The sequence below is a fragment of the Pseudophryne corroboree genome, unplaced genomic scaffold, assembly GCF_028390025.1.
Source record: "Pseudophryne corroboree isolate aPseCor3 unplaced genomic scaffold, aPseCor3.hap2 scaffold_1126, whole genome shotgun sequence".
NCBI lineage: Eukaryota > Metazoa > Chordata > Amphibia > Anura > Myobatrachidae > Pseudophryne > Pseudophryne corroboree.
This window is the reverse complement of record NW_026967752.1, coordinates 150619-173985: the sequence shown is the minus strand read 5'-3', so window position 1 is coordinate 173985 and position 23367 is coordinate 150619. Positions and strand designations below refer to the sequence as shown.

The window sequence follows — 23367 nt, the reverse complement described above, 5'->3', positions numbered from 1 at the left end:
AATTGGTTATGCTAGATGTGGATTTTATTCAATACAATCAGTCTAGTCATAAGAATTGAAAAAGAAAATCATTTTTGGTGATGAATGATGAGCAACAAAGGAAAATGCATGCCAGATGGCACTTGAATAAGCTATCCACGGTGATAGAAAAGGTTTAAATAACAACAACAACAATGTTATAATAATTAATGTCATATTTTAGCTTCTGTGGTCATTTTTTACAAGCTAAACACTGCAAGACTGTTTTACAGTTGAAGCAAGGATAAAATATCAACTCTAGTGATGAGACGCTTGCTGTAATGACTTCCACCCCATATGGGACTTGGACCCCCTGGCTTAGGAGGGCAGTGACTTATCCATTATGCCAGTGGTGCTTACTGATGTCCTTATTTAAGACTGATAGGTTTTTAATAGTCAATTATTTATTTTTGAAGAAAAGTGAAGCTGTTTACTGTGTTCTTTGCATTGCCAAGTCCAGCAAGAAATGTGCTGGTACTATCCAGAGCTGTCAGTATGGATTATCATGCTATATTGCAGAAAATCAATTTGATGCAACTGCTTTACCAACAGTATGTTAATCTTTTCCATTGCTGTTTTGTTGGCTGACTGAAGGAAGATATGCAGTGCATTTGAACCAAAGCAGATGTGTGCTGACAACTTAAATGCACAATCATGTTTGTGTTTTTTCTTTCTTTCTTCCATCCTTTGTAATATCATATTAAATATTAAGGTAGCAGTTTATAATCAATGACTAATGACAAGGAAAAAAAACAGTATACAAAGATGTTCCAGGTGAGGCTTGAACTCAAAACCTCGGCATTGCTCAACAGATACTGTCTTATAAGTACCGCGCGCAGACCAATTGCGCCACTGGAGCACTTTGTAGTTTTAATTTGTTATGCTAGATGTGGATTTTATTCAATACAATCAGTACAGTCATAAGAATTGAAAAAGAAAATCATTTTTGGTGATGAATGATGAGCAACAAAGGAACATGCATGCCAGATGGCATTTGAATAATCTGCCCACGATGATAGAAAAGGTTTAAAAAAAAACAACAACAATGTTATTTTTGTCATATTTTAGCTTCTGTGGTCATTTTTTACAAGCTAAACACTGCAAGACTGTTTTACAGTTGAAGCAAGGATAAAATATCAACTCTAGTGATGAGGCACTTGCCGTAATGACTTCCAACTCAGACGGGACTTAAACCCACAACCACTGGCTTAGGAGAACAGTGCCTTATCCATTATGCCAGTTGTGCTTACTGATGTCCTTATTTAAGACTGATAGGTTTTTAATAGTCAATTATTTATTTTTGAAAAAAAGTGAAGCTGTTTACTGTGTTCTTTGCATTACCAAGTCCAGCAAGAAATGTGCTGGTACTAACCAGAGCTGTCAGTATGGATTATCATGCTATATTGCAGAAAATCAATTTGATGCAACTGCTTTACCAACAGTATGTTAATCTTTTCCATTGCTGTTTTGTTGGCTGACTGAAGGAAGATATGCAGTGCATTTGAACCAAAGCAGATGTGTGCTGACAACTTAAATGCACAATCATGTTTGTGTGCTTTCTTTCTTTCTTTCTTTCTTTCTTTCTTTCTTCCATCCTTTGTAATATCATATTAAATATTAAGGTAGCAGTTTATAATCAATGACTGATGACAATGAAAAAAAACAGTATACAAAGATGCTCCAGGTGAGGCTTGAACTCAAAACCTCGGCATTGCTCAACAGATACTGTCTTATAAGTACCGTGCACAGACCAATTGCGCCACTGGAGCACTTTCTAGCATTAATTGGTTATGCTAGATGTGGATTTTATTCAATACAATCAGTACAGTCATAAGAATTGAAAAAGAAAATCATTTTTGGTGATGAATGATGAGCAACAAAGGAACATGCATGCCAGATGGCACTTGAATAAGCTGTCCACGGTGATAGAAAAGGTTTAAAAAAAAAACAACAACAATGTTATTTTTGTCATATTTTAGCTTCTGTGGTCATTTTTTACAAGCTAAGCACTGCAAGACTGTTTTACAGTTGAAGCAAGGATAAAATATCAACTCTAGTGATGAGGCACTTGCTGTAATGACTTCCAACTCAGACGGGACTTAAACCCACAACCACTGGCTTAGGAGAACAGTGCCTTATCCATTATGGCAGTTGTGCTTACTGATGTCCTTATTTAAGACTGATAGGTTTTTAATAGTCAATTATTTATTTTTGAAAAAGAGTGAAGCTGTTTACTGTGTTCTTTGCATTACCAAGTCCAGCAAGAAATGTGCTGGTACTATCCAGAGCTGTCAGTATGGATTATCATGCTATATTGCAGAAAATCAATTTGATGCAACTGCTTTACCAACAGTATGTTAATCTTTTCCATTGCTGTTTTGTTGGCTGACTGAAGGAAGATATGCAGTGCATTTGAACCAAAGCAGATGCACAATCATGTTTGTGTTTTTTCTTTCTTTCTTCCATCCTTTGTAATATCATATTAAATATTAAGGTAGCAGTTTATAATCAATGACTAATGACATAAGAAAAGGAAAAAAAAACAGTATACAAAGATGCTCCAGGTGAGGCTTGAACTCACAACCTCAGCATTGCTCAACAGATACTGTCTTATAAGTACCGCGCGCTGACCAATTGCGCCACTGGAGCACTTTGCAGCATTAGTTGGTTATGCTAGATGTGGATTTTATTCAATACAATCAGTATAGTCATAAGAATTGAAAAAGAAAATCATTTTTGGTGATGAATGATGAGCAACAAAGGAAAATGCATGCCAGATGGCACTTGAATAAGCTATCCACGGTGATAGAAAAGGTTTAAATAACAACAACAACAACAATGTTATAATAATTAATGTCATATTTTAGCTTCTGTGGTCATTTTTTACAAGCTAAACACTGCAAGACTGTTTTACAGTTGAAGCAAGGATAAAATATCAACTCTAGTGATGAGACACTTGCTGTAATGACTTCCACCCCATATGGGACTTGGACCCCCTGGCTTAGGAGGGCAGTGACTTATCCATTATGCCAGTGGTGCTTACTGATGTCCTTATTTAAGACTGATAGGTTTTTAATAGTCAATTATTTATTTTTGAAGAAAAGTGAAGCTGTTTACTGTGTTCTTTGCATTGCCAAGTCCAGCAAGAAATGTGCTGGTACTATCCAGAGCTGTCAGTATGGATTATCATGCTATATTGCAGAAAATCAATTTGATGCAACTGCTTTACCAACAGTATGTTAATCTTTTCCATTGCTGTTTTGTTGGCTGACTGAAGGAAGATATGCAGTGCATTTGAACCAAAGCAGATGTGTGCTGACAACTTAAATGCACAATCATGTTTGTGTTTTTTCTTTCTTTCTTCCATCCTTTGTAATATCATATTAAATATTAAGGTAGCAGTTTATAATCAATGACTAATGACAAGGAAAAAAAACAGTATACAAAGATGTTCCAGGTGAGGCTTGAACTCAAAACCTCGGCATTGCTCAACAGATACTGTCTTATAAGTACCGCGCGCAGACCAATTGCGCCACTGGAGCACTTTGTAGTTTTAATTTGTTATGCTAGATGTGGATTTTATTCAATACAATCAGTACAGTCATAAGAATTGAAAAAGAAAATCATTTTTGGTGATGAATGATGAGCAACAAAGGAACATGCATGCCAGATGGCACTTGAATAATCTGCCCACGATGATAGAAAAGGTTTAAAAAAAAACAACAACAATGTTATTTTTGTCATATTTTAGCTTCTGTGGTCATTTTTTACAAGCTAAACACTGCAAGACTGTTTTACAGTTGAAGCAAGGATAAAATATCAACTCTAGTGATGAGGCACTTGCCGTAATGACTTCCAACTCAGACGGGACTTAAACCCACAACCACTGGCTTAGGAGAACAGTGCCTTATCCATTATGCCAGTTGTGCTTACTGATGTCCTTATTTAAGACTGATAGGTTTTTAATAGTCAATTATTTATTTTTGAAAAAAAGTGAAGCTGTTTACTGTGTTCTTTGCATTACCAAGTCCAGCAAGAAATGTGCTGGTACTAACCAGAGCTGTCAGTATGGATTATCATGCTATATTGCAGAAAATCAATTTGATGCAACTGCTTTACCAACAGTATGTTAATCTTTTCCATTGCTGTTTTGTTGGCTGACTGAAGGAAGATATGCAGTGCATTTGAACCAAAGCAGATGTGTGCTGACAACTTAAATGCACAATCATGTTTGTGTGCTTTCTTTCTTTCTTTCTTTCTTTCTTTCTTCCATCCTTTGTAATATCATATTAAATATTAAGGTAGCAGTTTATAATCAATGACTGATGACAATGAAAAAAAACAGTATACAAAGATGCTCCAGGTGAGGCTTGAACTCAAAACCTCGGCATTGCTCAACAGATACTGTCTTATAAGTACCGTGCACAGACCAATTGCGCCACTGGAGCACTTTCTAGCATTAATTGGTTATGCTAGATGTGGATTTTATTCAATACAATCAGTACAGTCATAAGAATTGAAAAAGAAAATCATTTTTGGTGATGAATGATGAGCAACAAAGGAACATGCATGCCAGATGGCACTTGAATAAGCTGTCCACGGTGATAGAAAAGGTTTAAAAAAAAAACAACAACAATGTTATTTTTGTCATATTTTAGCTTCTGTGGTCATTTTTTACAAGCTAAGCACTGCAAGACTGTTTTACAGTTGAAGCAAGGATAAAATATCAACTCTAGTGATGAGGCACTTGCTGTAATGACTTCCAACTCAGACGGGACTTAAACCCACAACCACTGGCTTAGGAGAACAGTGCCTTATCCATTATGGCAGTGGTGCTTACTGATGTCCTTATTTAAGACTGATAGGTTTTTAATAGTCAATTATTTATTTTTGAAAAAGAGTGAAGCTGTTTACTGTGTTCTTTGCATTACCAAGTCCAGCAAGAAATGTGCTGGTACTATCCAGAGCTGTCAGTATGGATTATCATGCTATATTGCAGAAAATCAATTTGATGCAACTGCTTTACCAACAGTATGTTAATCTTTTCCATTGCTGTTTTGTTGGCTGACTGAAGGAAGATATGCAGTGCATTTGAACCAAAGCAGATGCACAATCATGTTTGTGTTTTTTCTTTCTTTCTTCCATCCTTTGTAATATCATATTAAATATTAAGGTAGCAGTTTATAATCAATGACTAATGACATAAGAAAAGGAAAAAAAAACAGTATACAAAGATGCTCCAGGTGAGGCTTGAACTCACAACCTCAGCATTGCTCAACAGATACTGTCTTATAAGTACCGCGCGCTGACCAATTGCGCCACTGGAGCACTTTGCAGCATTAGTTGGTTATGCTAGATGTGGATTTTATTCAATACAATCAGTATAGTCATAAGAATTGAAAAAGAAAATCATTTTTGGTGATGAATGATGAGCAACAAAGGAAAATGCATGCCAGATGGCACTTGAATAAGCTATCCACGGTGATAGAAAAGGTTTAAATAACAACAACAACAACAATGTTATAATAATTAATGTCATATTTTAGCTTCTGTGGTCATTTTTTACAAGCTAAACACTGCAAGACTGAAGCAAGGATAAAATATCAACTCTAGTGATGAGACACTTGCTGTAATGACTTCCACCCCATATGGGACTTGGACCCCCTGGCTTAGGAGGGCAGTGACTTATCCATTATGCCAGTGGTGCTTACTGATGTCCTTATTTAAGACTGATAGGTTTTTAATAGTCAATTATTTATTTTTGAAGAAAAGTGAAGCTGTTTACTGTGTTCTTTGCATTGCCAAGTCCAGCAAGAAATGTGCTGGTACTATCCAGAGCTGTCAGTATGGATTATCATGCTATATTGCAGAAAATCAATTTGATGCAACTGCTTTACCAACAGTATGTTAATCTTTTCCATTGCTGTTTTGTTGGCTGACTGAAGGAAGATATGCAGTGCATTTGAACCAAAGCAGATGTGTGCTGACAACTTAAATGCACAATCATGTTTGTGTTTTTTCTTTCTTTCTTCCATCCTTTGTAATATCATATTAAATATTAAGGTAGCAGTTTATAATCAATGACTAATGACAAGGAAAAAAAACAGTATACAAAGATGTTCCAGGTGATGCTTGAACTCAAAACCTCGGCATTGCTCAACAGATACTGTCTTATAAGTACCGCGCGCAGACCAATTGCGCCACTGGAGCACTTTGTAGTTTTAATTTGTTATGCTAGATGTGGATTTTATTCAATACAATCAGTACAGTCATAAGAATTGAAAAAGAAAATCATTTTTGGTGATGAATGATGAGCAACAAAGGAACATGCATGCCAGATGGCACTTGAATAATCTGCCCACGATGATAGAAAAGGTTTAAAAAAAAACAACAACAATGTTATTTTTGTCATATTTTAGCTTCTGTGGTCATTTTTTACAAGCTAAACACTGCAAGACTGTTTTACAGTTGAAGCAAGGATAAAATATCAACTCTAGTGATGAGGCACTTGCTGTAATGACTTCCAACTCAGACGGGACTTAAACCCACAACCACTGGCTTAGGAGAACAGTGCCTTATCCATTATGCCAGTTGTGCTTACTGATGTCCTTATTTAAGACTGATAGGTTTTTAATAGTCAATTATTTATTTTTGAAAAAAAGTGAAGCTGTTTACTGTGTTCTTTGCATTACCAAGTCCAGCAAGAAATGTGCTGGTACTAACCAGAGCTGTCAGTATGGATTATCATGCTATATTGCAGAAAATCAATTTGATGCAACTGCTTTACCAACAGTATGTTAATCTTTTCCATTGCTGTTTTGTTGGCTGACTGAAGGAAGATATGCAGTGCATTTGAACCAAAGCAGATGTGTGCTGACAACTTAAATGCACAATCATGTTTGTGTGCTTTCTTTCTTTCTTTCTTTCTTTCTTTCTTTCTTTCTTCCATCCTTTGTAATATCATATTAAATATTAAGGTAGCAGTTTATAATCAATGACTAATGACAAGGAAAAAAAACAGTATACAAAGATGCTCCAGGTGAGGCTTGAACTCAAAACCTCGGCATTGCTCAACAGATACTGTCTTATAAGTACCGTGCACAGACCAATTGCGCCACTGGAGCACTTTCTAGCATTAATTGGTTATGCTAGATGTGGATTTTATTCAATACAATCAGTACAGTCATAAGAATTGAAAAAGAAAATCATTTTTGGTGATGAATGATGAGCAACAAAGGAACATGCATGCCAGATGGCACTTGAATAAGCTGTCCACGGTGATAGAAAAGGTTTAAAAAAAAACAACAACAATGTTATTTTTGTCATATTTTAGCTTCTGTGGTCATTTTTTACAAGCTAAGCACTGCAAGACTGTTTTACAGTTGAAGCAAGGATAAAATATCAACTCTAGTGATGAGGCACTTGCTGTAATGACTTCCAACTCAGACGGGACTTAAACCCACAACCACTGGCTTAGGAGAACAGTGCCTTATCCATTATGGCAGTGGTGCTTACTGATGTCCTTATTTAAGACTGATAGGTTTTTAATAGTCAATTATTTATTTTTGAAAAAAAGTGAAGCTGTTTACTGTGTTCTTTGCATTACCAAGTCCAGCAAGAAATGTGCTGGTACTAACCAGAGCTGTCAGTATGGATTATCATGCTATATTGCAGAAAATCAATTTGATGTAACTGCTTTACCAACAGTATGTTAATCTTTTCCATTGCTGTTTTGTTGGCTGACTGAAGGAAGATATGCAGTGCATTTGAACCAAAGCAGATGTGTGCTGACAACTTAAATGCACAATCATGTTTGTGTTTTTTCTTTCTTTCTTCCATCCTTTGTAATATCATATTAAATATTAAGGTAGCAGTTTATAATCAATGACTAATGACATAAGAAAAGGAAAAAAAACAGTATACAAAGATGCTCTAGGTGAGGCTTGAACTCACAACCTCAGCATTGCTCAACAGATACTGTCTTATAAGTACCGCGCGCTGACCAATTGCGCCACTGGAGCACTTTGCAGCATTAATTGGTTATGCTAGATGTGGATTTTATTCAATACAATCAGTATAGTCATAAGAATTGAAAAAGAAAATCATTTTTGGTGATGAATGATGAGCAACAAAGGAAAATGCATGCCAGATGGCACTTGAATAAGCTATCCACGGTGATAGAAAAGGTTTAAATAACAACAACAACAACAATGTTATAATAATTAATGTCATATTTTAGCTTCTGTGGTCATTTTTTACAAGCTAAACACTGCAAGACTGTTTTACAGTTGAAGCAAGGATAAAATATCAACTCTAGTGATGAGACACTTGCTGTAATGACTTCCACCCCATATGGGACTTGGACCCCCTGGCTTAGGAGGGCAGTGACTTATCCATTATGCCAGTGGTGCTTACTGATGTCCTTATTTAAGACTGATAGGTTTTTAATAGTCAATTATTTATTTTTGAAGAAAAGTGAAGCTGTTTACTGTGTTCTTTGCATTGCCAAGTCCAGCAAGAAATGTGCTGGTACTATCCAGAGCTGTCAGTATGGATTATCATGCTATATTGCAGAAAATCAATTTGATGCAACTGCTTTACCAACAGTATGTTAATCTTTTCCATTGCTGTTTTGTTTGCTGACTGAAGGAAGATATGCAGTGCATTTGAACCAAAGCAGATGTGTGCTGACAACTTAAATGCACAATCATGTTTGTGTTTTTTCTTTCTTTCTTCCATCCTTTGTAATATCATATTAAATATTAAGGTAGCAGTTTATAATCAATGACTAATGACATAAGAAAAGGAAAAAAACAGTGTACAAAGATACTCCAGGTGAGGCTTGAACTCACAACCTCAGCATTGCTCAACAGATACTGTCTTATAAGTACCGTGCGCTGACTAATTGCGCCACTGGAGCGCTTTTCAGCATTAATTGGTTATGCTAGATGTGGATTTTATTCAATACAATCAGTACAGTCATAAGAATTGAAAAAGAAAATCATTTTTGGTGATGAATGATGAGCAACAAAGGAACATGCATGCCAGATGGCACTTGAATAAGCTGTCCACGGTGATAGAAAAGGTTTAAAAAACAACAACAACAATGTTATCATAATTAATGTCATATTTTAGCTTCTGTGGTCATTTTTTACAAGCTAAACGCTGCAAGACTGTTTTACAGTTGAAGCAAGGATAAAATATCAACTCTAGTGATGAGACACTTGCTGTAATGACTTCCAACTCAGACGGGACTTAAACCAACAACCACTGGCTTAGGAGAACAGTGCCTTACCCATTATGCCAGTGGTGCTTACTGATGTTCTTATTTAGGACAGTTAGGTTTTTAATAGTCAATTATTTATTTTTGAAAAAAATTGAAGCTGTTAACTGTGTTCTTTGCATTACCAAGTCCAGCAAGAAATGTGCTGGTACTATCCAGAGCTGTCAGTATGGATTATCATGCTATATTGCAGAAAATCAATTTGATGCAACTGCTTTACCAACAGTATGTTAATCTTTTCCATTGCTGTTTTGTTGGCTGACTGAAGGAAGATATGCAGTGCATTTGAACCAAAGCAGATGTGTGCTGACAACTTAAATGCACAATCATGTTTGTGATTTTTTTTTCTTTCTTCCATCCTTTGTAATATCATATTAAATATTAAGGTAGCAGTTTATAATCAATGACTAATGACATAAGAAAAGGAAAAAAAACAGTGTACAAAGATGCTCCAGGTGAGGCTTGAACTCACAACCTCAGCATTGCTCAACAGATACTGTCTTATAAGTACCGCGCGCTGACCAATAGCGCCACTGGAGCACTTTGCAGCATTTATTGGTTATGCTAGATGTGGATTTTATTCAATACAATCAGTACAGTCATAAGAATTGAAAAAGAAAATCATTTTTGGTGATGAATGATGAGCAACAAAGGAACATGCATGCTAGATGGCACTTGAATAAGCTGTCCACGGTGATAGAAAAGGTTTAAAAAACAACAACAACAATGTTATCATAATTAATGTCATATTTTAGCTTCTGTGGTCATTTTTTACAAGCTAAACACTGCAAGACTGTTTTACAGTTGAAGCAAGGATAAAATATCAACTCTAGTGATGAGACACTTGCTGTAAATAACTTCCAACTCAGACGGGACTTAAACCCACAATCACTGGCTTAGGAGAACAGTGCCTTACCCATTATGCCAGTGGTGCTAACTGATGTCTTTATTTAAGACTGATAGGTTTTTAATAGTCAATTATTTATGTTTGAAAAAAATTGAAGCTGTTTACTGTGTTCTTTGCATTACCAAGTCCTGCAAGAAATGTGCTGGTACTATCCAGAGCTGTCAGTATGGATTATCATGCTATATTGCAGAAAATCAATTTGATGCAACTGCTTTACCAACAGTATGTTAATCTTTTCCATTGCTGTTTTGTTGGCTGACTAAAGGAAGATATGCAGTGCATTTGAACCAAAGCAGATGTGTGCTGACAACTTAAATGCACAATCATGTTTGTGTTTTTTCTTTCTTTCTTCCATCCTTTGTAATATCATATTAAATATTAAGGTAGCAGTTTATAATCAATGACTAATGACAAGGAAAAAAAACAGTATACAAAGATGTTCCAGGTGAGGCTTGAACTCAAAACCTCGGCATTGCTCAACAGATACTGTCTTATAAGTACCGCGCGCAGACCAATTGCGCCACTGGAGCACTTTGTAGTTTTAATTTGTTATGCTAGATGTGGATTTTATTCAATACAATCAGTACAGTCATAAGAATTGAAAAAGAAAATCATTTTTGGTGATGAATGATGAGCAACAAAGGAACATGCATGCCAGATGGCACTTGAATAATCTGCCCACGATGATAGAAAAGGTTTAAAAAAAAAACAACAACAATGTTATTTTTGTCATATTTTAGCTTCTGTGGTCATTTTTTACAAGCTAAACACTGCAAGACTGTTTTACAGTTGAAGCAAGGATAAATTATCAACTCTAGTGATGAGGCACTTGCTGTAATGACTTCCAACTCAGACGGGACTTAAACCCACAACCACTGGCTTAAGAGAACAGTGCCTTATCCATTATGCCAGTTGTGCTTACTGATGTCCTTATTTAAGACTGATAGGTTTTTAATAGTCAATTATTTATTTTTGAAAAAAAGTGAAGCTGTTTACTGTGTTCTTTGCATTACCAAGTCCAGCAAGAAATGTGCTGGTACTAACCAGAGCTGTCAGTATGGATTATCATGCTATATTGCAGAAAATCAATTTGATGCAACTGCTTTACCAACAGTATGTTAATCTTTTCCATTGCTGTTTTGTTGGCTGACTGAAGGAAGATATGCAGTGCATTTGAACCAAAGCAGATGTGTGCTGACAACTTAAATGCACAATCATGTTTGTGTTTTTTCTTTCTTTCTTCCATCCTTTGTAATATCATATTAAATATTAAGGTAGCAGTTTATAATCAATGACTAATGACATAAGAAAAGGAAAAAAAACAGTATACAAAGATGCTCCAGGTGAGGCTTGAACTCCAAACCTCAGCATTGCTCAACAGATACTGTCTTATAAGTACCGCGCGCTGACCAATTGCGCCACTGGAGCACTTTGCAGCATTTATTGGTTATGCTAGATGTTGATTTTATTCAATACAATCAGTACAGTCATAAGAATTGAAAAAGAAATTTTTTTGGTGATGAATGATGAGCAACAAAGGAACATGCATGCTAGATGGCACTTGAATAAGCTGTCCACGGTGATAGAAAAGGTTTAAAAAACAACAACAACAATGTTATCATAATTAATGTCATATTTTAGCTTCTGTGGTCATTTTTTACAAGCTAAACACTGCAAGACTGTTTTACAGTTGAAGCAAGGATAAAATATCAACTCTAGTGATGAGACACTTGCTGTAAATAACTTCCAACTCAGACGGGACTTAAACCCACAATCACTGGCTTAGGAGAACAGTGCCTTATCCATTATGCCAGTGGTGCTTACTGATGTCTTTATTTAAGACTGATAGGTTTTTAATAGTCAATTATTTATGTTTGAAAAAAATTGAAGCTGTTTACTGTGTTCTTTGCATTACCAAGTCCTGAAAGAAATGTGCTGGTACTATCCAGAGCTGTCAGTATGGATTATCATGCTATATTGCAGAAAATCAATTTGATGCAACTGCTTTACCAACAGTATGTTAATCTTTTCCATTGCTGTTTTGTTGGCTGACTGAAGGAAGATATGCAGTGCATTTGAACCAAAGCAGATGTGTGCTGACAACTTAAATGCACAATCATGTTTGTGTTTTTTCTTTCTTTCTTCCATCCTTTGTAATATCATATTAAATATTAAGGTAGCAGTTTATAATCAATGACTAATGACATAAGAAAAGGAAAAAAAACAGTATACAAAGATGCTCCAGGTGAGGCTTGAACTCACAACCTCAGCATTGCTCAACAGATACTGTCTTATAAGTACCGCACGCTGACCAATTGCGCCACTGAAGCACTTTGCAGCATTATTTGGTTATGCTAGATGTGGATTTTATTCAATACAATCAGTATAGTCATAAGAATTGAAAAAGAAAATCATTTTTGGTGATGAATGATGAGCAACAAAGGAAAATGCATGCCAGATGGCACTTGAATAAGCTATCCACGGTGATAGAAAAGGTTTAAATAACAACAACAACAACAACAATGTTATAATAATTAATGTCATATTTTAGCTTCTGTGGTCATTTTTTACAAGCTAAACACTGCAAGACTGTTTTACAGTTGAAGCAAGGATAAAATATCAACTCTAGTGATGAGACACTTGCTGTAATGACTTCCACCCCATATGGGACTTGGACCCCCTGGCTTAGGAGGGCAGTGACTTATCCATTATGCCAGTGGTGCTTACTGATGTCCTTATTTAAGACTGATAGGTTTTTAATAGTCAATTATTTATTTTTGAAGAAAAGTGAAGCTGTTTACTGTGTTCTTTGCATTGCCAAGTCCAGCAAGAAATGTGTTGGTACTATCCAGAGCTGTCAGTATGGATTATCATGCTATATTGCAGAAAATCAATTTGATGCAACTGCTTTACCAACAGTATGTTAATCTTTTCCATTGCTGTTTTGTTGGCTGACTGAAGGAAGATATGCAGTGCATTTGAACCAAAGCAGATGTGTGCTGACAACTTAAATGCACAATCATGTTTGTGTTTTTTCTTTCTTTCTTCCATCCTTTGTAATATCATATTAAATATTAAGGTAGCAGTTTATAATCAATGACTAATGACATAAGAAAAGGAAAAAAACAGTGTACAAAGATGCTCCAGGTGAGGCTTGAACTCACAACCTCAGCATTGCTCAACAGATACTGTCTTATAAGTACCGCGCGCTGACCAATTGCGCCACTGGAGCACTTTGCAGCATTTATTGGTTATGCTAGATGTTGATTTTATTCAATACAATCAGTACAGTCATAAGAATTGAAAAAGAAAATTTTTTGGTGATGAATGATGAGCAACAAAGGAACATGCATGCTAGATGGCACTTGAATAAGCTGTCCACGGTGATAGAAAAGGTTTAAAAAACAACAACAACAATGTTATCATAATTAATGTCATATTTTAGCTTCTGTGGTCATTTTTTACAAGCTAAACACTGCAAGACTGTTTTACAGTTGAAGCAAGGATAAAATATCAACTCTAGTGATGAGACACTTGCTGTAAATAACTTCCAACTCAGACGGGACTTAAACCCACAATCACTGGCTTAGGAGAACAGTGCCTTACCCATTATGCCAGTGGTGCTTACTGATGTCTTTATTTAAGACTGATAGGTTTTTAATAGTTAATTATTTATGTTTGAAAAAAATTGAAGCTGTTTACTGTGTTCTTTGCATTACCAAGTCCTGAAAGAAATGTGCTGGTACTATCCAGAGCTGTCAGTATGGATTATCATGCTATATTGCAGTAAATCAATTTGATGCAACTGCTTTACCAACAGTATGTTAATCTTTTCCATTGCTGTTTTGTTGGCTGACTGAAGGAAGATATGCAGTGCATTTGAACCAAAGCAGATGTGTGCTGACAACTTAAATGCACAATCATGTTTGTGTTTTTTCTTTCTTTCTTCCATCCTTTGTAATATCATATTAAATATTAAGGTAGCAGTTTATAATCAATGACTAATGACATAAGAAAAGGAAAAAAAACAGTATACAAAGATGCTCCAGGTGAGGCTTGAACTCACAACCTCAGCATTGCTCAACAGATACTGTCTTATAAGTACCGCACGCTGACCAATTGCGCCACTGGAGCACTTTGCAGCATTAATTGGTTATGCTAGATGTGGATTTTATTCAATACAATCAGTATAGTCATAAGAATTGAAAAAGAAAATCATTTTTGGTGATGAATGATGAGCAACAAAGGAAAATGCATGCCAGATGGCACTTGAATAAGCTATCCACGGTGATAGAAAAGGTTTAAATAACAACAACAACAACAACAATGTTATAATAATTAATGTCATATTTTAGCTTCTGTGGTCATTTTTTACAAGCTAAACACTGCAAGACTGTTTTACAGTTGAAGCAAGGATAAAATATCAACTCTAGTGATGAGACACTTGCTCTAATGACTTCCACCCCATATGGGACTTGGACCCCCTGGCTTAGGAGGGCAGTGACTTATCCATTATGCCAGTGGTGCTTACTGATGTCCTTATTTAAGACTGATAGGTTTTTAATAGTCAATTATTTATTTTTGAAGAAAAGTGAAGCTGTTTACTGTGTTCTTTGCATTGCCAAGTCCAGCAAGAAATGTGCTGGTACTATCCAGAGCTGTCAGTATGGATTATCATGCTATATTGCAGAAAATCAATTTGATGCAACTGCTTTACCAACAGTATGTTAATCTTTTCCATTGCTGTTTTGTTGGCTGACTGAAGGAAGATATGCAGTGCATTTGAACCAAAGCAGATGTGTGCTGACAACTTAAATGCACAATCATGTTTGTGTTTTTTCTTTCTTTCTTCCATCCTTTGTAATATCATATTAAATATTAAGGTAGCAGTTTATAATCAATGACTAATGACATAAGAAAAGGAAAAAAACAGTGTACAAAGATGCTCCAGGTGAGGCTTGAACTCACAACCTCAGCATTGCTCAACAGATACTGTCTAATTAGTACCGCGCGCTGACCAATTGCGCCACTGGAGCACTTTGCAGCATTTATTGGTTATGCTAGATGTTGATTTTATTCAATACAATCAGTACAGTCATAAGAATTGAAAAAGAAAATTTTTTGGTGATGAATGATGAGCAACAAAGGAACATGCATGCTAGATGGCACTTGAATAAGCTGTCCACGGTGATAGAAAAGGTTTAAAAAACAACAACAACAATGTTATCATAATTAATGTCATATTTTAGCTTCTGTGGTCATTTTTTACAAGCTAAACACTGCAAGACTGTTTTACAGTTGAAGCAAGGATAAAATATCAACTCTAGTGATGAGACACTTGCTGTAAATAACTTCCAACTCAGACGGGACTTAAACCCACAATCACTGGCTTAGGAGAACAGTGCCTTACCCATTATGCCAGTGGTGCTTACTGATGTCTTTATTTAAGACTGATAGGTTTTTAATAGTCAATTATTTATGTTTGAAAAAAATTGAAGCTGTTTACTGTGTTCTTTGCATTACCAAGTCCTGAAAGAAATGTGCTGGTACTATCCAGAGCTGTCAGTATGGATTATCATGCTATATTGCAGAAAATCAATTTGATGCAACTGCTTTACCAACAGTATGTTAATCTTTTCCATTGCTGTTTTGTTGGCTGACTGAAGGAAGATATGCAGTGCATTTGAACCAAAGCAGATGTGTGCTGACAAATTAAATGCACAATCATGTTTGTGTTTTTTCTTTCTTTCTTCCATCCTTTGTAATATCATATTAAATATTAAGGTAGCAGTTTATAATCAATGACTAATGACAAGGAAAAAAAACAGTATACAAAGATGTTCCAGGTGAGGCTTGAACTCAAAACCTCGGCATTGCTCAACAGATACTGTCTTATAAGTACCGCGCGCAGACCAATTGTGCCACTGGAGCACTTTGTAGTTTTAATTTGTTATGCTAGATGTGGATTTTATTCAATACAATCAGTACAGTCATAAGAATTGAAAAAGAAAATCATTTTTGGTGATGAATGATGAGCAACAAAGGAACATGCATGCCAGATGGCACTTGAATAATCTGCCCACGATGATAGAAAAGGTTTAAAAAAAAAACAACAACAATGTTATTTTTGTCATATTTTAGCTTCTGTGGTCATTTTTTACAAGCTAAACACTGCAAGACTGTTTTACAGTTGAAGCAAGGATAAAATATCAACTCTAGTGATGAGGCACTTGCTGTAATGACTTCCAACTCAGACGGGACTTAAACCCACAACCACTGGCTTAGGAGAACAGTGCCTTATCCATTATGGCAGTGGTGCTTACTGATGTCCTTATTTAAGACTGATAGGTTTTTAATAGTCAATTATTTATTTTTGAAAAAAAGTGAAGCTGTTTACTGTGTTCTTTGCATTACCAAGTCCAGCAAGAAATGTGCTGGTACTAACCAGAGCTGTCAGTATGGATTATCATGCTATATTGCAGAAAATCAATTTAATGCAACTGCTTTACCAACAGTATGTTAATCTTTTCCATTGCTGTTTTGTTGGCTGACTGAAGGAAGATATGCAGTGCATTTGAACCAAAGCAGATGTGTGCTGACAACTTAAATGCACAATCATGTTTGTGTTTTTTCTTTCTTTCTTCCATCCTTTGTAATATCATATTAAATATTAAGGTAGCAGTTTATAATCAATGACTAATGACATAAGAAAAGGAAAAAAAAACAGTATACAAAAATGCTCCATGTGAGGCTTGTACTCACAACCTTGGCATTGCTCAACAGATACTGTCTTATAAGTACCGTGCGCTGACTAATTGCGCCACTGGAGCGCTTTTCAGCATTAATTGGTTATGCTAGATGTGGATTTTATTCAATACAATCAGTACAGTCATAAGAATTGAAAAAGAAAATCATTTTTGGTGATGAATGATGAGCAACAAAGGAACATGCATGCCAGATGGCACTTGAATAAGCTGTCCACGGTGATAGAAAAGGTTTAAAAAACAACAACAACAACAACAATGTTATCATAACTAATGTCATATTTTAGCTTCTGTGGTAATTTTTTACAAGCTAAACGCTGCAAGACTGTTTTACAGTTGAAGCAAGGATAAAATATCAACTCTAGTGATGAGACACTTGCTGTAATGACTTCCAACTCAGACGGGACTTAAACCAACAACCACTGGCTTAGGAGAACAGTGCCTTACCCATTATGCCAGTGGTGCTTACTGATGTTCTTATTTAGGACAGTTAGGTTTTTAATAGTCAATTATTTGTTTTTGAAAAAAATTGAAGCTGTTAACTGTGTTCTTTGCATTACCAAGTCCAGCAAGAAATGTGCTGGTACTATCCAGAGCTGTCAGTATGGATTATCATGCTATATTGCAGAAAATCAATTTGATGCAACTGCTTTACCAACAGTATGTTAATCTTTTCCATTGCTGTTTTGTTGGCTGACTGAAGGAAGATATGCAGTGCATTTGAACCAAAGCAGATGTGTGCTGACAACTTAAATGCACAATCATGTTTGTGATTTTTCTTTCTTTCTTCCATCCTTTGTAATATCATATTAAATATTAAGGTAGCAGTTTATAATCAATGACTAATGTCAAGGAAAAAAAACTGTATACAAAGATGCTCCAGGTGAGGCTTGAACTCACAACCTCAGCATTGCTCAACAGATACTGTCTTATAAGTACCGCGTGCTGACCAATTGCACCACTGGAGCACTTTGCAGCATTCATTGGTTATGCTAGATGTGGATTTTATTCAATACAATCAGTACAGTCATAAGAATTGAAAAAGAAAATCATTTTTTGTGATGAATTATGAGCAACAAATGAACATGCATGTCAGATGGTACTTGAATAAGCTGTCCACTGTGATAGAAAAGGTTTAAAAAAAACAACAACAATGTTATCATAATAAATGTCATATTTTAGCTTCTGTGGTCATTTTTTGCAAGCTAAACACTGCAAGACTGTTTTACAGTTGAAGCAAGGCTAAAATATCAACTCTAGTGATGAGACACTTGCTGTAATGACTTCCACCCCATATGGGACTTGGACCCCCTGGCTTAGGAGGGCAATGACTTATCCGTTATGCCAGTGGTGCTTACTGATGTCCTTATTGAAGACTGATAGGTTTTTAATAGTCAATTATTTATTTTTGAAAAGAAGTGAAGCTGTTTACTGTGTTCTTTGCATTACCAAGTCCAGCAAGAAATGTGCTGGTACTAACCAGAGCTGTCAGTATGGATTATCATGCTATATTGCAGAAAATCAATTTGATGCAACTGCTTTACCAACAGTATGTTAATCTTTTCCATTGCTGTTTTGTTGGTTGACTAAGCAGTGCATTTGAACCAAAGCAGATGTGTGCTGACAACTTAAATGCACAATCATGTTTGTGTTTGTTTTTTCTTTCTTTCTTCTATCCTTTGTAATATCATATTAAATATTAAGGTAGCAGTTTATAATCAATGACTAATGACATAAGAAAAGGAAAAAAAACAATATACAAAGATGCTGCAGGTGAGGCTTGAACTCACAACCTCAGCATTGCTCAACAGATACTGGCTTATAAGTACTGCGCGCTGACCAATTGCGCCACTGGAGCACTTTGCAGCATTAATTGGTTATGCTAGATGTGGATTTTATTCAATACAATCAGAACAGTCATAAGAATTGAAAAAGAAAATCATTTTTGGTGATGAATGATGAGCAACAAAGGAACATGCATGCCAGATGGCACTTGAATAAGCTGTCCACGGTGATAGAAAAGGTTTAAAAAACAACAACATCAATGTTATCATAATTAATGTCATATTTTAGCTTCTGTGGTCATTTTTTACAAGCTAAACACTGCAAGACTGTTTTACAGTTGAAGCAAGACTAAAATATCAACTCTAGTGATGAGACACTTGCTGTAATGACTTCCACCCCATATGGGACTTGGACCCCCTGGCTTAGGAGGGCAGTGACTTATCCATTATGCAAGTGGTGCTTACTGATGTCCTTATTGAAGACTGATAGGTTTTTAATAGTCAATTGTTTATTTTTGAAAAAAAGTGAAGCTGTTTACTGTGTTCTTTGCATTACCAAGTCCAGCAAGAAATGTGCTGGTACTAACCAGAGCTGTCAGTATGGATTATTATGCTATATTGCAGAAAATCAATTTGATGCAACTGCTTTACCAACAGTATGTTAATCTTTTCCATTGCTGTTTTGTTGGTTGACTAAGCAGTGCATTTGAACCAAAGCAGATGTGTGCTGACAACTTAAATGCACAATCATGTTTGTGTTTTTTCTTTCTTTCTTCTATCCTTTGTAATATCATATTAAATATCAAGGTAGCAGTTTATAATCAATGACTAATGACAAGAAAAAAAAACAGTATACAAAGATGCTCCAGGTGAGGCTTGAACTCAAAATCTCGGCATTGCTCAACAGATACTGTCTTATAAGAACCACGCGCAGACCAATTGCGCCACTGGAGCACTTTGTAGCATTAATTTGTTATGCTAGATGTGGATTTTATTCAATACAATCAGTACAGTCATAAGAATTGAAAAAGAAAATCATTTTTGGTGATGAATGATGATCAACAAAGGAACATGCATGCCAGATGGCACTTGAATAAGCTGCCCACGGTGATAGAAAAGGTTTAAAAAAAAACAACAACATTGTTATTTTTGTCATATTTTAGCTTCTGTGGTCATTTTTTACAAGCTAAACACTGCAAGACTGTTTTACAGTTGAAGCAAGGATAAAATATCAACTCTAGTGATGAGGCACTTGCTGTAATGACTTTCAACTCAGATGGGACTTAAACCCACAACCACTGGCTTAGGAGAACAGTGCCTTATCCATTATGCCAGTGGTGCTTACTGATGTCCTTATTTAAGACTGATAGGTTTTTAATAGTCAATTATTTATTTTTGAAAAAAAGTGAAGCTGTTTACTGTGTTCTTTGCATTACCAAGTACAGCAAGAAATGTCTTGGTACTAACCAGAGCTGTCAGTATGGATTATCATGCTATGTTGCAGAAAATCAATTTGATGCAACTGCTTTACCAACAGTATGTTAATCTTTTCCATTGCTGTTTTGTTGGCTGACTGAAGGAAGATATGCAGTGCATTTGAACCAAAGCAGATGTGTGCTGACAACTTAAATGCACAATCATGTTTGTGTTTTTTCTTTCTTTCTTCCATCCTTTGTAATATCATATTATTTATTAAGGTAGCAGTTTATAATCAATGACTAATGACATAAGAAAAGTAAAAAAATCAGTATACAAAGATGCTCCAGGTGAGGCTTGAACTCACAACCTCAGCATTGCTCAACAGATACTGTCTTATAAGTACCACGCGCTGACCAATTGCGCCACTGGAGCACTTTGCAGCATTAATTGGTTATGCTAGATGTGGATTTTATTCAATACAATCAGTACAGTCATAAGAATTGAAAAAGAAAATTATTTTTGGTGATGAATGATGAGCAACAAAGGAACATGCATGCCAGATGGCACTTGAATAAGCTGTCCACGGTGATAGGAAAGGTTTAAAAAACAACAACAACAGCAATGTTATCATAATTAATGTCATATTTTAGCTTCTGTGGTAATTTTTTACAAGCTAAACGCTGCAAGACTGTTTTACAGTTGAAGCAAGGATAAAATATCAACTCTAGTGATGAGACACTTGCTGTAATGACTTCCAACTCAGACGGGACTTAAACCCACAACCACTGGCTTAGGAGAACAGTGCCTTACCCATTATGCCAGTGGTGCTTACTGATGTTCTTATTTAGGACAGTTAGGTTTTTAATAGTCAATTATTTATTTTTGAAAAAAATTGAAGCTGTTTACTGTGTTCTTTGCATTACCAAGTCCAGCAAGAAATGTGCTGGTACTATCCAGAGCTGTCAGTATGGATTATCATGCTATATTGCAGAAAATCAATTTGATGCAACTGCTTTACCAACAGTATGTTAATCTTTTCCATTGTTGTTTTGTTGGCTGACTGAAGGAAGATATGCAGTGCATTTGAACCAAAGCAGATGTGTGCTGACAACTTAAATGCACAATCATGTTTGTGTTTTTTCTTTCTTTCTTCCATCCTTTGTAATATCATATTAAATATTAAGGTAGCAGTTTATAATCAATGACTAATGTCAAGGAAAAAAAAACAGTATACAAAAATGCTGCAGGTGAGGCTTGAATTCATAACCTCAGCATTGCTCAACAGATACTGGCTTATAAGTACCACGCGCTGACCAATTGCGCCACTGGAGCACTTTGCAGCATTAATTGGTTATGCTAGATGTGGATTTTATTCAATACAATCAGAACAGTCATAAGAATTGAAAAAGAAAATAATTTTTGGTGATGAATGATGAGCAACAAAGGAACATGCATGCCAGATGGCACTTGAATAAGCTGTCCACGGTGATAGAAAAGGTTTAAAAAACAACGACAACAATGTTATCATAATAAATGTCATATTTTAGCTTCTGTGGTCATTTTTTGCAAGCTAAACACTGCAAGACTGTTTTACAGTTGAAGCAAGGATAAAATATCAACTCTAGTGATGAGACACTTGCTGTAATGACTTCCACCCCATATGGGACATGGACCCCCTGGCTTAGGAGGGCAGTGACTTATCCATTATGCCAGTGGTGCTTACTGATGTTCTTATTTAAGATTGTAAGGTTTTTAATAGTCAATTATTTATTTTTGAGCAAAAAGTTAAGCTGTTTACTGTGTTCTTTGCATTACCAAGTCCAGCAAGTAATGTGCTGGTACTATCCAGAGCTGTCAGTATGGATTATCATGCTTATTGCAGAAAATCAATTTGATGCAACTGCTTTACCAACAGTATGTTAATCTTTTCCATTGCTGTTTTGTTGGCTGACTGAAGGAAGATATGCAGTGCATTTGAACCAAAGCAGATGTGTGCTGACAACTTAAATGCACAATCATGTTTGTGTTTTTTCTTTCTTTCTTCCATCCTTTGTAATATTATATTAAATATTAAGGCTACCAGTTTATAATCAATGACAAATGACATAAGAAAAGGGAAAAAAAAACAGTATACAAAGCTGCTCCAGGTGAGGCTTGAACTCACAACCTCGGCATTGCTCAACAGATATTGTCTTATAAATACCGTGCGCTGACCAATTGCGCCACTGGAGCACTTAGCAGAAACAGTTGGTTATGCTAAATGTGGATTTTATTCAATACAATCAGTACAGTCATAAGAATTGAAAAATAAAATCATTTTTGGTGATGAATGATGAGCAACAAACGAACGTGCATGCCAGATGGCACTTGAATAAGCTGTCCACGGTGATAGAAAAGGTTTATAAAAAAACAACAACAATGCTATCATAATAAATGTCATTTTTTAGCTTCTGTGGTCATTTTTTACAAGCTAAACACTGCAAGACTGTTTTACAGTTGAAGCAAGGATAAAATATTAACTCTAGTGATGAGACACTTGCTGTAATGACTTCCACCCCAAATGGGACTTGGACCCCCTGGCTTAGGAGGGCAGTGACTTATCCATTATGCCAGTGGTGCTTACTGATGTTCTTATTTAAGACTGTTAGGTTTTTAATAGTCAATTATTTATTTTTGAGGAAAAAGTGAAGCTGTTTACTGTGTTCTTTGCATTACCAAGTACAGCAAGAAATGTGCTGGTACTATCCAGAGCTGTCAGTATGGATTATCATGCTATATTGCAGAAAATCAATTTGATGCAACTGCTTTACCAACAGTATGTTAATCTTTTCCTTTGCTGTTTTGTTGGCTGGCTGACTGAAGGAAGATATGCAGTGCATTTGAACCAAAGCAGATGTGTGCTGACAACTTAAATGCACAATCATGTTTGTGTTTTTTCTTTCTTTCTTCCATCCTTTGTAATATCATATTAAATATTAAGGTAGCAGTTTATAATCAATGACTAATGACATAAGAAAAGGAAAAAAAACAGTAGACAAACATGGTCCAGGCGAGGCTTGAACTCAAAACCTCAGTATTGCTCTACAGATACTATCTTATAAGTACCATGCGCGGACCAATTGCACCGCTGGAGCACTTTGCAGCATTGATTTGTTATGCTAGATGTGATACAATCAGTACAGTCATAAGAAT

The 23367-nt window shown here is 35.8% G+C and overlaps 9 non-coding genes across 9 annotated transcripts; all 9 read right to left on the bottom strand.

Annotated features, from left to right (window-relative positions):
* Positions 1 to 2574: 2574 nt before the first annotated feature.
* Positions 2575 to 2667, bottom strand: TRNAI-UAU (transfer RNA isoleucine (anticodon UAU)). The gene is given in 2 exon segments: positions 2575 to 2610; positions 2630 to 2667. It is a non-coding gene; the product is annotated as a tRNA-Ile (tRNA).
* A 2586-nt stretch (positions 2668 to 5253) lies between these two features.
* On the bottom strand, positions 5254 to 5346 carry TRNAI-UAU (transfer RNA isoleucine (anticodon UAU)). The gene is given in 2 exon segments: positions 5254 to 5289; positions 5309 to 5346. It is a non-coding gene; the product is annotated as a tRNA-Ile (tRNA).
* Positions 5347 to 12445: 7099 nt separating this feature from the next.
* TRNAI-UAU (transfer RNA isoleucine (anticodon UAU)) lies at positions 12446 to 12538 on the bottom strand. The gene is given in 2 exon segments: positions 12446 to 12481; positions 12501 to 12538. It is a non-coding gene; the product is annotated as a tRNA-Ile (tRNA).
* Positions 12539 to 13347: 809 nt separating this feature from the next.
* Positions 13348 to 13440, bottom strand: TRNAI-UAU (transfer RNA isoleucine (anticodon UAU)). The gene is given in 2 exon segments: positions 13348 to 13383; positions 13403 to 13440. It is a non-coding gene; the product is annotated as a tRNA-Ile (tRNA).
* Positions 13441 to 14249: 809 nt separating this feature from the next.
* TRNAI-UAU (transfer RNA isoleucine (anticodon UAU)) lies at positions 14250 to 14342 on the bottom strand. Its single transcript is given in 2 exon segments — positions 14250 to 14285; positions 14305 to 14342. It is a non-coding gene; the product is annotated as a tRNA-Ile (tRNA).
* Positions 14343 to 15151: 809 nt separating this feature from the next.
* On the bottom strand, positions 15152 to 15244 carry TRNAI-AAU (transfer RNA isoleucine (anticodon AAU)). Its single transcript is given in 2 exon segments — positions 15152 to 15187; positions 15207 to 15244. It is a non-coding gene; the product is annotated as a tRNA-Ile (tRNA).
* A 2603-nt stretch (positions 15245 to 17847) lies between these two features.
* On the bottom strand, positions 17848 to 17940 carry TRNAI-UAU (transfer RNA isoleucine (anticodon UAU)). The gene is given in 2 exon segments: positions 17848 to 17883; positions 17903 to 17940. It is a non-coding gene; the product is annotated as a tRNA-Ile (tRNA).
* A 2574-nt stretch (positions 17941 to 20514) lies between these two features.
* TRNAI-UAU (transfer RNA isoleucine (anticodon UAU)) lies at positions 20515 to 20607 on the bottom strand. Its single transcript is given in 2 exon segments — positions 20515 to 20550; positions 20570 to 20607. It is a non-coding gene; the product is annotated as a tRNA-Ile (tRNA).
* A 1707-nt stretch (positions 20608 to 22314) lies between these two features.
* TRNAI-UAU (transfer RNA isoleucine (anticodon UAU)) lies at positions 22315 to 22407 on the bottom strand. Its single transcript is given in 2 exon segments — positions 22315 to 22350; positions 22370 to 22407. It is a non-coding gene; the product is annotated as a tRNA-Ile (tRNA).
* Positions 22408 to 23367: the final 960 nt, after the last annotated feature.